The 15317-nt window shown below is 42.3% G+C and overlaps 1 long non-coding RNA gene across 2 annotated transcripts; it reads left to right on the top strand.

The window, feature by feature from the left end:
- The first annotated feature begins 4173 nt into the window (after window positions 1-4173).
- On the top strand, window positions 4174-15098 carry LOC140603346 (uncharacterized). Of its 2 annotated transcripts, XR_012006321.1 has the most exons (3): window positions 4178-4756; window positions 12402-12572; window positions 12721-15098. It is a non-coding gene; the product is annotated as an uncharacterized lncRNA (long non-coding RNA). The 2 variants fall into 2 exon arrangements; XR_012006320.1 differs by having other exon boundaries at window positions 4174-4756; window positions 12402-15098.
- The last annotated feature ends 219 nt before the right edge of the window (window positions 15099-15317 follow it).

Genomic DNA, 15317 nt, shown 5'->3' with positions numbered 1-15317 from the left:
CTGAGCCAGCAAGGTTTCTCCAAGGCCTGGAAGTAGGAGGAAGCTTCTACCAGACAGAGAAGCAGAAGAAAGACAATCCAAGATATAAGGACCCGAATGAACAAAATAGAGCTTTTTTAATGCTTATTTTTCAGGTTATGGGAAATCTAATCATTTGTGCCATTGAATGGTGGGGGCAGTGTATGGAAGGAGTAGGAGTCCAGAGTGTGGGAGGGCCAGGGCAAGCAAGGCCTTGATTGCCATGATACAAAACCACAAGTCAATATTTACCCATCAGGAAAGAGCTCCACCTCCTCCTCCTCCTCCTCTGGTTACAACTTCCGGGAGTTCCGTGCTGGCTGAGCAAGGCCAGGGGGAAGCAGGCTCCAAGTGGAGAGTGGAGAGTACCTGGCTGCTGGTGGCCCGGTAATCTTGCTCCAAAGGGTAAAAACCCCAAACCCCAGAGGAATACAGGCCCCCTGGGAATGCGGATAATTAACAATGCAGATGTGAAGTCTGCTGCACACAGGAAAGCCCAATAAGCAAAACTAGGGACCTCCGAGGTCCCCACTAGATATTTTTGTTTCATGGAGTTAGAAAGAGAGCAGCCAGCAGTTCCCCCTCTGGCAAGGATCTGTTGATTCTGTTTATCCAACTCTCCCAAAGGCTACCAATCCTTTGACAGGGCTGAAGGGTTGCTTTGCATTTGGTTGGGCTCTGTAGATATGGTTGTTTGCATACAGGTAAATTTCCACATAGAGACATGAATGAAGATCGACAGGTCTTCACATTTTTGAATGTTAGTAAGATTGAAACCTGGACTCTATCCAGCACCCATTGGTGAAACCAACTAAAGGTTTCAAGATTTATGTCAGAGAATCCAGATCTGCAGTTATTTTAAGGTAGGGAGTACTCTTAGAAATGGAACTGAGGGGCAGCCCCAGTGGCCCAGCGGTTTGGGGCCGCCTTCGGCCTGGGGTGTGATCCTGGAGACCCGGGATCGAGTCCCACGTCGGGCTCCCTGCATGGAGCCTGCTTCTCCCTCTGCCTGTGTCTCTGCAGAGTCTCTCTCTGTGTCATGAATAAATAAATAAAATCTTAAAAAGAAAAGAAATGGAACTAAGAAAAAATTTCAGAGGAACCTAGACAAGCCAAGGTGCTCCCAAGCACTCTGCGTGGCAGCCCCACTGGGAAGGCTCCCCTGCTTCCCTCTGAGAAAGGAGGTTCTGATTACCAGGCCCACTGTCCTGGCCCATTCTGCTCTTTGGAGGTGCTCTGGGTTATCACTGATGAGGAGGCACTGCTGGCCTTCAAGGGAAACAATGTTTCAATGTCTGTGACAGTCCTGCCCATTGAAGAGTGGTCCCATCTCACACGTGACTTTTAAATGTTCACTTTAACATTTACAAATTACAACTTGGAGTGGTACAGAAACGTTTAAATTATGAGACAAGTGATGAGAGAGGAAATGTAGATCATTGCTAGAATATTGAAAATCCACAGGAAAATAGATGCCAATTTCCAAAAGTCCCATTCAGATACAATCTTTTTGGAATACTTTTGGGGATTAATGGTGCTTGTCTTTAAATTGAGCCATTGCTTTGTGTGTGTGTGTGTGTGTGTGTGTGTGTGAGATGGACTTTCAGTAGGTGGAGGCAGTTTAGAACACAGAGCCTGGTGAGGCTGCAATTAGATGCTCTTGGTGTGATGTCAACATCCAAGGAAGAATACTGGGGCTATAGTCGGGTTTGTAGGTTGAAGGTAAGAACGCTAAGGGATGCTGGGGCTCTCCTAGTGGAACTCACTGGGGCCTGCTTTGGGGATCCTGTGTGGCATGAGCATGGGGACCACAGTGTCTCCTATGGGCAGATCTTGAGATGCTGAGATCTTTCCAATCAGGAGTTAGCATGCATGGACATGGCCCAGATTTGTGGAGAGCTTGGGAATAAGAAGAAAGAGGGAGGTTGGAGGGGCAAGATGAGTAGGCCCCTCAAATGGATTAATATAAGAACCTGGGTAAACCCAAGCTAGAGACTCCAGAGTCATCCTCCACTGCTCTCCCTGCACCTGCAGTGGTCATCAAGGCATGGAGTGCGTACTGGGTTGAATGGTGGCCCCCAAAAGATATGGTACCTGCAAATGTGACCTTCTTTGGAAAAAGGGTTTTGCAGATGTTGTTAAGTTAAAGATCTGGAGATGAAATCATCCTGGATTATCCTGATGGACCCTGTATCCAGTGACATGTGTCCTTAGAAGAGAAGACACAGAAAGGCAGAAGGCCATGTGACAGTGATGGCAGAAGTTGGAGCGATGCAGACACAAGCTAAGGAATGTCTGGAGCCACCAGAAGCTGGAAGATTCTCCTCTAGAATCTTCAGAGGGAGCATGGTCCTGCCGACACTTTGATTTCAGATTTCTCACCTCCAAACTGTAAAGGAATAAATTTCTATTGACTTAAGCCACCCAGTTTATGGTACTTTGTAAGAGCAGCCACAAGAAATGAATACAGAGTAGGTCTGGGAACCAGGCACACCCAGGCAGCTACTTTGCAATCCAGTGTGGGGACCCTGAGCTATCATCAAACCCACCAGGTGCTAAAATACTTTTCTGGGGGCTGCAAAGAGGGGTGATATGGGGGATGAGAATGTTACATAAAGAAGGGGATAGGGTCCAGCCTGTCAGGGATTACCTGGGTTGGGAGGACTCATCCATGGTCAGTGCTGTCCATGAGGCTGGGCTCAGTCCTGAAATACTGAGCTGAGGCTCTGCTGGAAGCCATAAGAGAGGGCCACTGCAGTGCTGGGCCCCAGTGATGACCTTGCTGGTGGAATGGCCGTGTCTGGGCACAAGGTAGAAGCAACACTGAGAGTGGCTAAGGATGCAGGGGGTGGAGTAGCCCTATGGCTGGGGATTCCGAATTACAGAGGTGGGGTATGCCTGCTGGCCACACTTCGCAGCAAGCACAGAGTATGGTGTCCTGTGGGCTATAGCCAGAACCCTGAGCCCAGGTGTTAGACCCAGTCCAACGCCTGTCCAGGAAAGGGGCAATCCTAGCTGTGTCTGTGGTCCTAGGGATCCCAACAGTGGTGGAGGTCATGACCATACATTTACGCTTTGGCTTACCTGGAATAAAAAATGATAGCTGGAGTTGATGTATGCCCAACCTGGGCTTAGCACTTTGCTTGCTCACCAAAACCCACTAATCCACATTTTATAGATGAGGAAACCAAGGCTTAAGAAGCTTGAGCAGCCTGCTAGTGCTCCTTTAACATGTCTGGGCTCGGGGCTGTGCCCAGGTCTGTCTGCCTCCAGAGCCCAGGCGCTCACACTGCCTCTCGCTGGGTGAGGAGCTCATCTGCCAGCCGCTGAAACTACTCTTTGCAGCAAACCATTTTTTTCTCCCACTTGGATAGAAATCTCTTCATCCCGATCTCATTGCCCACTTACGTGCCTTATGAAACGGAGCACTGCAGATACAAGTCTTGTTCAGATGGGTGGCTCGGGGCCCTTATACTGGGCTGAGCCCTGTGTCAGTGACACCCCTGGGGCTGTCCCAGCCCTGCAGTCCCAGGTCTTGAGTCTCATTTTTGCTCTTTGCCTCTGTTACCAGACCTACTGCTCTTGACCTCTGAACCCGAGGCGGTCTTGCACCTGCCCTCAATGATGCTTCCCTTTTCCAACTCTGCTACGTATGGGAAAACGAAATAGCCAGATGAGAATTCTGTCCGAACTAAGAGTAATCAGCTCCTAGTAAGGAGCTCAGTGTCCCTCTCGGGAATACATCACAGGAATTTGCAACCATTTTGTTGGCGTAAATGCCCCCCGTCCCTGACCTTGCTTCACTTTTAGAAAGGGATCTTAACAACTGAAATTATTATTGGATTGGGGGATCTCTAAACAAATGAGATGTTAGTATAATCTCCGTCATCACTCCCTTTCCATTAGGTGACTCTGAGCCCTGTGACTAGCACCTGCTTTCAGATGTCAAGAGTTCACCATCAAGTCCAGTGGCTCTCTGGAAAGGGTTTAAGAATGTTGGTTCCATTCCTCACCGAGGTCTGAGGGCAAGCAACGGGACATCCAAGCACCGCTGCAAAGAAGCTGCCTGAAATATTTGTACTGCCTTCTTCATGGGAAGAGATAGGATTCAAGAGATCAATTCAGAACCCACTATTTTAGTGGGTACAGCATACAGTTCATGACGCGAAAATAGAGCCACCGGTTACCTCATCTCTAAAGAACATTAAATGTTCCTTGTGACACAATATTGCCACCTGCTGACCAAAGCGAAACAGTGAAATCACGCACATAAGGAGGAGGCGCAGACATGTATCAGCTTCCACCCTGGACCTGGACCTGGACGGGAAGGCCCATCACAGCGATCTGTGGCCCAGCCCTAAATAACAACGGCATTTCCCAGGCTTACCCGGCAAGCATCGACTTCAGATCACGTTTCCTTTCTTGAATTCTTCGGAAATACGCTTCCTTTTAAAATAAGAAGCCACAGTTTATTTATTTTTAAATTTGCTTTAGCCTTTACAGCTCATAAATAAGAACTGTAGGAAGAAAATGATAATGGATTCTATATCTGATGGTAAAGGGAACTAGAGGAAGCCCGGCCCTGCTGAAGAGAGACCTGGTTTCCCAGTCCTCCCCTCCCATGGATGAGCTGTGGAAACCTGAGCTTCAGTTTCCTCATCTGTAAAATGGAACTGAATACCCACCGCAGCGTACCGTCCTGCAGGATAAAGAGCGCATAACATGGTTCATGGCACAGGTACTTTAATACACGTTGATTTCGCCTTCTTTTATTGAAGAACAATCATTCTGTTAACTATGCACCATCTACCATATTTCCTCTAGAACGATCTTAAGAGAAATATGACTTCTGAAAATTTTTTTATTTAAATTCAATTTAATTAACATATATTGTGGGCAGCCCAGGTGGCTCAGTGGTTTAGCACCGCCTTCAGCCCAGAGCCTGATCCTGGACACCTGACATCGAGTCCCACATTGGGCTCCCTGCATGGAGCCTGCTTCTCCCTCTGCCTGTGTCTCTGCCTCTCTCTCTCTCTCTCTCTGTCTGTCTCTCACGAATAAATACATAAAATCTTAAAAAAAATATATATATATATATAGTATTATCAGCTTCAGAGGTAGAATTCAGCAATTAATCAATTGCATAGAACACCCAGTGGTTATCACATCAAGTGCCCTCCTTAATGCCCATCACCCACTTACCCCATCCCCCAATCACCTCCCTTTCAGCCACCCTCAATTTGTTCCTTATAGTTAAGAGTCTCTTACGGTTTGCCTCCCTCTCTGTTTTCTTCTTACTTTATTTTTCCTCTCTTCTCCTATGTTCATCTATTTTATTTCTTAAATTCCACATATGAGTGAGATCATATGGTATTTATCTTTCTCTGACTGACTTATTTCACTTAGCATAATACCCTTTGATTCCATCCATGTTGTTGCAAATGGTAGATTTCATTCTTTTTGATGGCTGAGTAATTTTCCATTGCACATATATATACCACATCTTTTTTATCCATTCATCTGTCGATGGACATCTGGGCTCTATCCATAGTTTGGTTATTGTGGACATTGCTGCTGTAAACATCGGAGTGCAAGTGCCCCTTCGAATTATTACGCTTGTATCTTTTGGATAAATACCTGGTAGTGCAATTGCTGGCTTATAGGGAAGAGAAATATGATTTTACTTTATTTTATTTTTGAAAGAGAGAGCAAGAGTGAGCAGGAGAGGAGGGGCAGAGGGAGAGACAGAGAATCTGGAACAGTCTCCACGCTTAGCATGGAGCCCAAGGCAGGGCTGGATCTCACAACCCTGAGAACATGACCTGAGCCAAAATCAAGAGTCGGATGCCTCCCAGGCACTGCAAGAAATATGATTTTAGAGCATAAATCCAATACAAGACTCTAAAAGTAAAAGGAGAACTCAGATGGTAGAATAGATTTTAGTCTTTTTTTTTTTTATCTTCATGGTTCTTGGACAATGATTTTTATTGAGTAACTTATCAAAAAAAATTAGTGAAGTAGGGTTATGCTCTTAAAAACATACATTTTATTTTTAAAGTGAACCCAAGACTTTGATCTGCAGAAGAGACAGCTGAAGAGGTCTGAGTGCATGATCTCCATGAGTTGTGAAAGCAAGCAAGCCTCAAAGAGGAGACCAGCATGTGGGTCTTCAAAAGACAAATGTTCCATTCAGAGAGCAGAGATAGCTTCCTAGTTTCTTTATCTCATATTCTGAACATGAATTACCTCCTTCTAAAAGTATTACAATTAATTAATTAATTAATTAATTAATTAATTTTTATTTTAAAAAATTCTTTATTGAAATTCAATGTAGTCAACATATACTGTGTTATTAGTTTCAGGGGTAGAATTTAGTGATTCATCAGTTGCATATGACACCCAGTGCTCATTATATCACCTGCCCTCTTTAATGCCCATCACCCAGTTACCCCTTCCCCCCCACCCATCTCCTAAAATTATTTATTTTAACTTAATAGATCAATACAGTCCTTATTCATGGTGTACCAGTTAAGGTGGATTCTGGAGTTAGATTCAAATTCCAGTCTTGAGTAAGCTACTTGAACTCCCTGTACCTTCCTTGTCAGGTTATGACCAAGGTTAAATGAGCCAATGCATGCAATCGCATGTGGCTAGAACAGTGCTGGGCACCAAGTGAGTGCTCAGAAATGTTGTTTATATATTTTGTAACAGCGAGATGCCAGTCTGAGATTAGTTGGATGAAACAAGTTCCCAAATGAAAATTAGCCAATACATGTAAAGCATTTACCCTAGTGCCTAGCCTAAACAAAGTGCTCAACATGTGTTAGCTATTGTCGTATTAATAATAGTATTAAAATAAATAATAAATGGAAATAAAGGATCACTTCCCAGGCTTGTGCTAGATGCACAAAAGTCTAGAGGGGAGAAGTGAAAATACAGTATTAGAAGGTCCATGTACTATATGTGAAGTGGTATATTCTCACTGGAAGGGAGATTAATAAATTACAATATATACTGCAATGCCTAACACAACCACTAATAAAACAAAGAATTATGGTTAATAAGTCATTAAAGGACATAAATGGAATCATTAAAAATATTTAAGTAATCCATGGATGCCTGGGTGGCTCAGCAGTTGAGTGTCTGCCTTTGGCTCAGGGCACAATCTTGGGTCCCAGGATTGAGTCCCGGATTGGACTCCTTGCAAGGAGTCTGCTTCTCCCTATGTCTATGTCTTGGCCTCTCTCTATGTCTCTCATGAATAAATAAATAATAGCTTTAAAAAATATATTTAAGTAATCCAAAAGAAGGCAGTAAAGAAGAAAAAAGAGAAGACTCATAAAACTAGACAAGACGTAACATGGTAGATGTAAACAAATGATATCAATAATCGTGTTACATGTAAGTGTTCTAAATAAGTGCAGAGACTGTCAGCTTGCATTAGAAGGGAAGACCCAACTATACAGTATTTTTCATAAGTACACTTGAAATATAAAGATACAAATGCCAGAAAAAAAAAAAATAAAGATACAAATGGGTTAAAAGTAAAAGGACGGGGAAAGCTAGACCATGCTAACTTTAACCAAAAGAAAGTTGGAATAGCTATTTTAATATTAGATGGAATATATTTCAGAGCAAAAAATAATACCAAGCATTTGAAAAAAGGTGATTTCTTTTTTTTTTTTAAGATTTTATTTATTCATGAGAGGCAGAGAGAGAGAGAGAGAGAGAGGCAGAGACACAGGCAGAGGGAGAAGCAGGCTCCATGCACCGGGAGCCCGACATGGGATTCGATCCCGGGTCTCCAGGATCACGCCCTGGGCCAAAGGCAGGCGCCAAACCGCTGCGCCACCCAGGGATCCCAAAAAAGGTGATTTCTTAAAGACAAAGGGGTCTCCTCATCCAGAGGACATAAAACCCTAAATATTTATATATCTAATAACAGAGATTCAAAATACACAAAGCAAAAACTGATTGAACTTCCAGGCATAATAATCAACAATTATGGCCAGAGATTCCCCTCAATAACTGATAGGAGAAGTAGTCAGCAAATCAGTGATGATGTAGAACGTTTGCTATTAGATAGGCTCCATATCCAACATGGGGCTTGAACTCATGACCCTAAGATCAAGAGTTACGTGCTTTACCAACTGAGGCAGCCAGGCACTCCATGATATAGAACATTTGAACAACACTAGCAACCTGCTTGCCCTGACACAGAACACCCAACAACAGTAGGACATGCATTCTTCTCAAGTGCACATAGAGCATTTGCAAGACTAGACCATATTCTGGGCAACAATATAAGACTCAGTAAATACTAAAGGGATTCTAGTTATATAAATGACTTTTTCTGACAATGATGAAATCCCAGGGATGTGGAAATGAAATAATACACTTTGACGAACTCATGAGTCAAGGAAGAAATCAAAAGGCAAAGTACAACTTAATGAAAATGAAAACACATGGGAATGCCTGGGTGCCTCAGCAGTTTAGCGCCTGCCTTCAGCCCAGGGCGTGATCCTGGAGATCCGGGATCGAGTCCCACATCAGGCTCCCTGCATGGAGCCTGCTTCTTCCTCTGCCTATGTCTCTGCCTCTCTCTCTCCTCTGTGTCTTTCATGAATAAATAAATAAAATCTTTAAAAAAATGAAAACACAAAATTTGTGGGATTCTGCTAAAGAAATACTTAAAAGGAATTTCATACAACCAAATATTTATATTAAGAAAGAAGAAAGATCTTGAAGAAAGGACTTCAGTTTTCATTTTAAGAAACCAGAAGTACAAAAACAAGTGAAATCCAAAGTAAAGAGAAGGGGGAAATAATAATAAATATAAGAATAAAAATCAATGAAAGAAAAAAATGAGAGAAAAATTTATGAAACCAAAAACTTTGAGAAGATCAATAAAATTAATAAATCTCTAGCCAAACTAGTTAGAGAGAAAAGAGAAAAAACACAAATTACCAATATCAGGAATGAGAGAACCAACATTGCTACAGATCCTGCAGCTATTTACAAAATAATAGTGGGATAATATGAACAGCTTATTGTTAATAAACTTGACAACTTACATGAAATGGACAAATTCACTGAAAAATACAAACTAACAAGGCTCATTCAGGAAAACATAAGAGAACCTGGATGGCTCTAAATCTACTAAAGAAATTAAATTTGTAGTTAAAAACCTTCCCACAAAGAAACTTCCTGGCCCACATGCTTCACTAGTGAACTCTATCAAACACTTAAAGAAGAAATAAAACCAAATCAACACCAAATCTTCCAGGAAATCCAAGACTTCCAATTCATTTTATGATGCCGATATTACCCTGACTCCAAAATCAGACAAAGATTTTATAAGAAAATTACAGACCAAAGTCCATTATAAATATAGATATAAAAATAAAACTTTATTAATTCAAATCCAACAATACATAAATCATGACCAAATGTGATTTATCCCAGATATGCAAGATGGGTTTAATATTCAAATATCAATTAATGTAATTCACTTTATTAAAAAATTAACAAAAAGAAGCCATAGAATCATCTCAATAGACCCCAAAAAATCATTTAACAAAAATCCAATATTCATTTCTGAAGTCTGGGCCACAGATTATACCTGCAAAGTTTCCTTCCTCTCTGCTCCTGAAGAACTACCCACACTCCCACCCCACCCACTACCATCGTCACTCCTTCTGGCCTCTCAGAGTCCCAGCCCCCTCTCACTATCTGCCCCACGTGCCCAATAGGGCTAAGAAAACTCTGTTACTGTGAAGAGGGAAAGAAGAAAGACTGAGGAACAGCTGGCCATCTGCCAGCCACACCATGTTCTCTTTAGTGTTTTGGTGTCTGTTAGTGGAGATGTACCATTTCTTAGTCAATTCTGCATCCCCAGAATCTAGTCCAGTGCCTGACACATAGTATGTGTTCAGCAAATGCTTATCAAATGAAATGAGTCACAGAGCACAAACTTTTCAGTGTAAACTCAGTAAGGATAAATAAAATAAAATGTGTTTTATACAAGTAGTGCATTAAGGATACTCGTTACCTGTGTTCTAATCTCAAAGCCCAAATGACTTCTCATTTCTTCAAGTATGGAAATCTTTATATCAAAGCAATAGACAAGAGGTGGAAAATAAAAAGTCCAATCAGTCTAAAGATGAGCTTAATCTCATCTTTCTGAGTTCTGTTTCACTCTCTTCATTTACTCAAGAAGATGCCCATAAACCTTGGAAGCCTTAGGAGGAAGCTTGTCTTTCCTTTGCCACAAGAGTAACAGACATAGTGTCTGCCTGTTGCAGGAAAGGGTGGCACCAAACAAGAAAAGAAGATGGATGGAGATGAGGTTTTGGACTTACAGTGTTCAGGAACATAGTATCAAAGAAAATCCTGTTGATAGAATAACAAAGCAAGGTTTAGAAAAGCTTCTTCCAGACTCTACCCAGCTCCTTCACTCTGGCTCTGGATTTGTTCTCTCCTTTGCTGCTCACAAAGCTCACAGTCTAGCGAGAAGAGAGAATGATTACAGTCCAGAGTTCTGGGCAACATCCTGGGGTGTGGCCAAGACATCCAGGGCACAGTAGAGTTAGCAGGTGGAGTGGCTGGGAGCTTCCACAGAGCTGGTCAAGCTTCAGAAGAGATTGGAGGGTGAATGAGAATTTATCCAGTCACAGGATGAAGTGAGGGGATGGTTCTAGACTTAAAAACAGTGGTAGAGCAGGGGGAAGGAGGGCCCAAGGCAAACATACCGGAGGAACTCCTGGTGGTTTGGTGAGGCCCATGAGGAAGATGGCACATGGGGCAGAAGCTAGGCTCACCATGTCAGGAAGTTTGGATTTCATCTATTGGTGATAGACATTGACAAGTTTTTTCTTTTTAAGTTTTTATTTATTTATTTGAGAGAGATTGAGCGAGAGAGAGAGCACACAAGTTGGTGGGGAGACGTAGAGGGAAAAGCAGACTCCCCGCTGAGCAGGGAGCCCAATTCAGAGCTTGATCTCAAGACCTTGGGATCATGACCCAAACAAAAGGCAGATGCTTAACCGACTGAGCCACCCAGGTGTCCCAACATTGAAAAGTTTTAAGAAAAAGAATAACATCATTGGGTTCTGTCATGGAAACATTCTGGCAGTCCTATGGAGGATAGAAGAAGAAAGACGGGACAAGTAGATTAGTGTACTCATACAAGAGAGATAAAGGAAGGACTAGCTGGGACAGTAAAAGGGAGGATTAGAATCAGGAGTACAGATTTGAGGGGTGAGGGGGAATCTAACATGCTTTGGACAATAATGAGCTCTAAGGGAATGAGAGAGGAAGAGTAGGCAGTGTTAGTCTTCAAATTTTTGACAAGGAGAGATTTGAAGCTTGATGTTATCATCACACTTTAGAGGAGCAGGGTTGGGTTGCACAGAGACATCAGAAGTGGTGAGTCTGATTTTGTCACATTGAGTTTAAAATATCTGAGGGATGTCCAGGTGCAGGTATCCAGTATGCAGTTGGCTCTGCTGTCCAGCTTGGGAGATATCCAAGCTGGTGAGAGACAGCTGGAGTCTGATATCTTCCCAATGTTCCCAGAAAGTAGGCCCTGAATGAGAATTCAAGCGCAAGTGGTTTGATCATGGAAGCGCTCCCAGAAAAGACCAGTAAGGAGTGGGAAGTGGGACAGGGAAAGGTAGGAAATCAAGTGTATTGGTCTCCCCGGCTGCCATTACAAAGTACTGCCATCTGGGTGGCTTGTACAATGGAGATGCATTATCTCATATTTCTGGAGGCTAGAAGTCCAAGGTCTTGGCTGGGTTGGTTCCTTCTGGGGCTGTGAGGAAGAATCATGCCTTTCTCCCGGCTTCTGGTGGTTTGCTGCAATCTTTGGTCTTCCTTGGCTTGTAGATGCTTCCTCCCAATCTCTGCCTTTATATTCACCTGACATTCCGCACGTGTGTATGCCTTTGTGCCCAGATTTCCCCTCTATATAAGGATGCAAGTCATACTGGATTAGGGCCCACCTTACTCCAGTAAAACCTCATCTTAAGTATATCTGTAACTATCATATTTCCAAATAAGGTCACATTCTATGGTACTGGAGGCCAAGACTTCAACATGTAGATTGGGCAGTAGGAGGGAGGCAAATTCAACCCATGACACCAAGCAAGGGTAAGATCTCAGGCAGAAGGTTCTGCAAGGCTCAGCCTCAACCTCATCCCCCAGGGAAACCATGGACGTAAAGAACATGTCAGAGTTGTCCCAACCTGAGGTGGGTGTTCTTGCTCCTACACAGTCAGTGGCTAATGGCCTTAAGACTATGGAGAAGGGGATGGGAACTCCTGAGCACTTGCAGTGCTCTGTCTTTGTGTAGTTAAACAGATCAAAATAATATTTTTTAGGGGACCCAAGAGGAACAAGAAGCATGACATTGTCTACTACAATAGTCATCTGAAGAAAATCTCATCAGTTCACCAAAGGAATGGCTGAGAGCCCAAGACTCACCTTCCAGAAGCAGAAAGAACAAGAGTGACACGGAGTAGGGGAAATGGGATGAAAGAGCTACACTTCAGGTGATGATATTCTTACAGTGATTCTGGATCCTAATCCAAAAATCAAGACAGCTGGCCAAATAGATATGGTTGGGGACAAAGGGACATTTTAGAAATCAGGACTGAAAAATCTGAAAATATCTATGGTTGTCACATCTGGCCTTTGCAGGTACTGGGAATCTGCTGATGGAGCCTGAGAACCAAAATGAAGAACACGAAGGCTCCTATTCCAATCTGCTGATGTCATTTCATGATGGTCAACAATGTAAGAACACACGTTTTTTGAGGTTTGGATCCCAACTGCTGGGAATTTGAATAATAAGCAGCATTAATTACTCTGGTGGCGACTAAAATTTGAGTCATATTTAAAATAACGATAAAATAAAATCCAAAAGATCTTATTTGAAAAACATCATCTAAGTAAGAAATCTATTTGATGTGTGAGCACACTCATCATATCCCCAGGCCTGACCAACACATTTCTAATCAAGTCACAATATCTAACAAAATGTTTTCTCTGCACTTTTCAAGAAAACTCTTCAAAGATAGAACCATCCAGAAGATCAAAATATTGAATGATTTGCTAAATAAGTGATTATCCAAAGGACACCATCCTCGCCCTAACCACTAAATCTGAGATTAGGGGAGGTTCCAGGGAGCACCAGGGAGCTGCTGCCTCAAGAAGGGGTATTGGATGCTGGGTTGGTAGAAACAATGGATTTCCATAAACAGGATTTGTGAGTGCTGGTTCATTGTAACCAAGTAGAAACCTCTCCTTAGAGACAGATTGAAAGGGCATATGGATCTATCAGAACAACTCAAAGGACATCTCTAATAGCAGAAGGACTTATAAGGGGCTACCTTCATGGCTCTTGTACCTAATAAGAAATACAAAAAACCCTGAAATATTGCTGGCTGTTACTATTTAAAGATTTACTTGTTAAGTTGCTAAGGAAGTTACAGAAACAGATGGACCATACTACTTAGGAGATGAAATCTTAAGAGTTCCTGGGGGTTATGGGGCTCCATTTCCATCCCTCCCTCATTCCATCTGGACTTTAATGTGGGCTGTGGCAAAAATATCACCACTTTTCTGCAGAACTGCAGAGTTTAAAATATGGCCATTTCATGAAACTACACTGATGATATACCTCAGTTAATGTCTTAGATGTCAAACAAGATGTGCTTGTTTAAGGATCTTGCCTTTTAAATCCATTCATGGTGGATGGCAAGTAAACCTTTAATAAATGAATAGAAGAAAGTATGAATTAGTAAACAAGCACTTGACATTTTTGAGCATCTGTATACACAAAACTCTGGGTTAGACATTTACATGTGTAATTTAACTTAATCTTCATAATAATCTTGAATTGATGATCAGAGAGATCTCTTCAAGAAACTATGGCTCTTTAGTGTCTGGTGTACGAAAATGGTCCAGTTTCATTCTTCTACATGTGGCTGTCAAATTTTCCCTGCACCATTTATTGAAGAAACTGTCTTTTTTTTTCCATTGGATAGTCTTTCCTGCTTTGCTGAAGATTAGTTGACTGTAGAGTTGAGGGTCTATTTCTGAGTTGTCTATTCTGTTTCATTGATCTATGTGTCTGTTTTTGTGCAAGGACCATACTGTCTTGATATAGTGATCTGAAAGGGCACCAGCACCCCAATGTTCATAGCAACATGTCCACAATAGCCAAACTGTGGAAAGAGCTGAGGTTTCCATAAACAGATTAATGGATAAAGAAGATGCAGTATACACACACACACACACACACACACACACACACACACACACACACAATGGAATGTTACCCAGCCATCAGAAAGGACAAATACTTACATTTACATTGATGTGGATGGAACTGGAGGGTATGCTTAGTGAAATAAGCCAATAAGAGAAAGTCACTTATTATATGGTTTCACTCATATGTGGAATATAAGAAATAGTGCAGAGTATCATATGGTAAGAGAGGAAAAACTGAATGGGAAGTCATCAGAGAAGAGAAAAAACATGAGAGATTTTTTTTAAGATTTTATTTATTTATTCATGAGAGACACAGAGAGAGAGAAAGAGAGAGAGAGAGAGAGGGGGGCAGAGACACAGGCAGGGGAGAAGCAGGCTCCATGCAGAGAGCTGATGTGGAACTCAATCCTGGGACTCCAGGATCACACCCTGGGCCAAAGGCAAGTGCCAAACCGCTGAGCTACCCAGGGATCCCTGAGAGACTCTTAACCATAGGAAACAAACTGAGGGTTGCTGGAGGGGAGGTGGATGGGGGGTGGGGTAACTGGATGATGGGCATTAAGGAGGACATGTGATGTGATGAGCACTGGATGTTATACCCAACTGATGAATTATTGAATCCTACATCAGGAACTAAGTAGATACTCTATGTCAGCTAATTGAATTTAAATTAAAAAAAAAAAAGATACTATGGTTCTACTTTGGGAGATAAGGCATAAAAGAGAAAAATTAAATGATAAAACAACAGTGTACAACAACACAAAATACTCATTTATTCACTCAATAAACGATATATTATGTTATGTGACTGCCATGTGCCATACACTGTCCTGGGTGCTGGAAAAATAATGGTGAGGAGCTTATGTTCTATTACAGGAGAGAACTGATAAAGAGGCAAACGGAAAGTACATGAGGACAAGTTAGATGGTAAAAAGTGCTCTGGAGAACCAAAAGCCACCTAGAGTATGATGCTAAATGAAATGCCATGAAGAGGAAAAGGAAGAAGTGGCCTGAGGCTGGGC

Source organism: Canis lupus, chromosome 14 (assembly GCF_048164855.1).
Source record: "Canis lupus baileyi chromosome 14, mCanLup2.hap1, whole genome shotgun sequence".
Classification (NCBI taxonomy): domain Eukaryota; kingdom Metazoa; phylum Chordata; class Mammalia; order Carnivora; family Canidae; genus Canis; species Canis lupus.
This window is presented reverse-complemented; position numbering and strand designations above follow the sequence as displayed.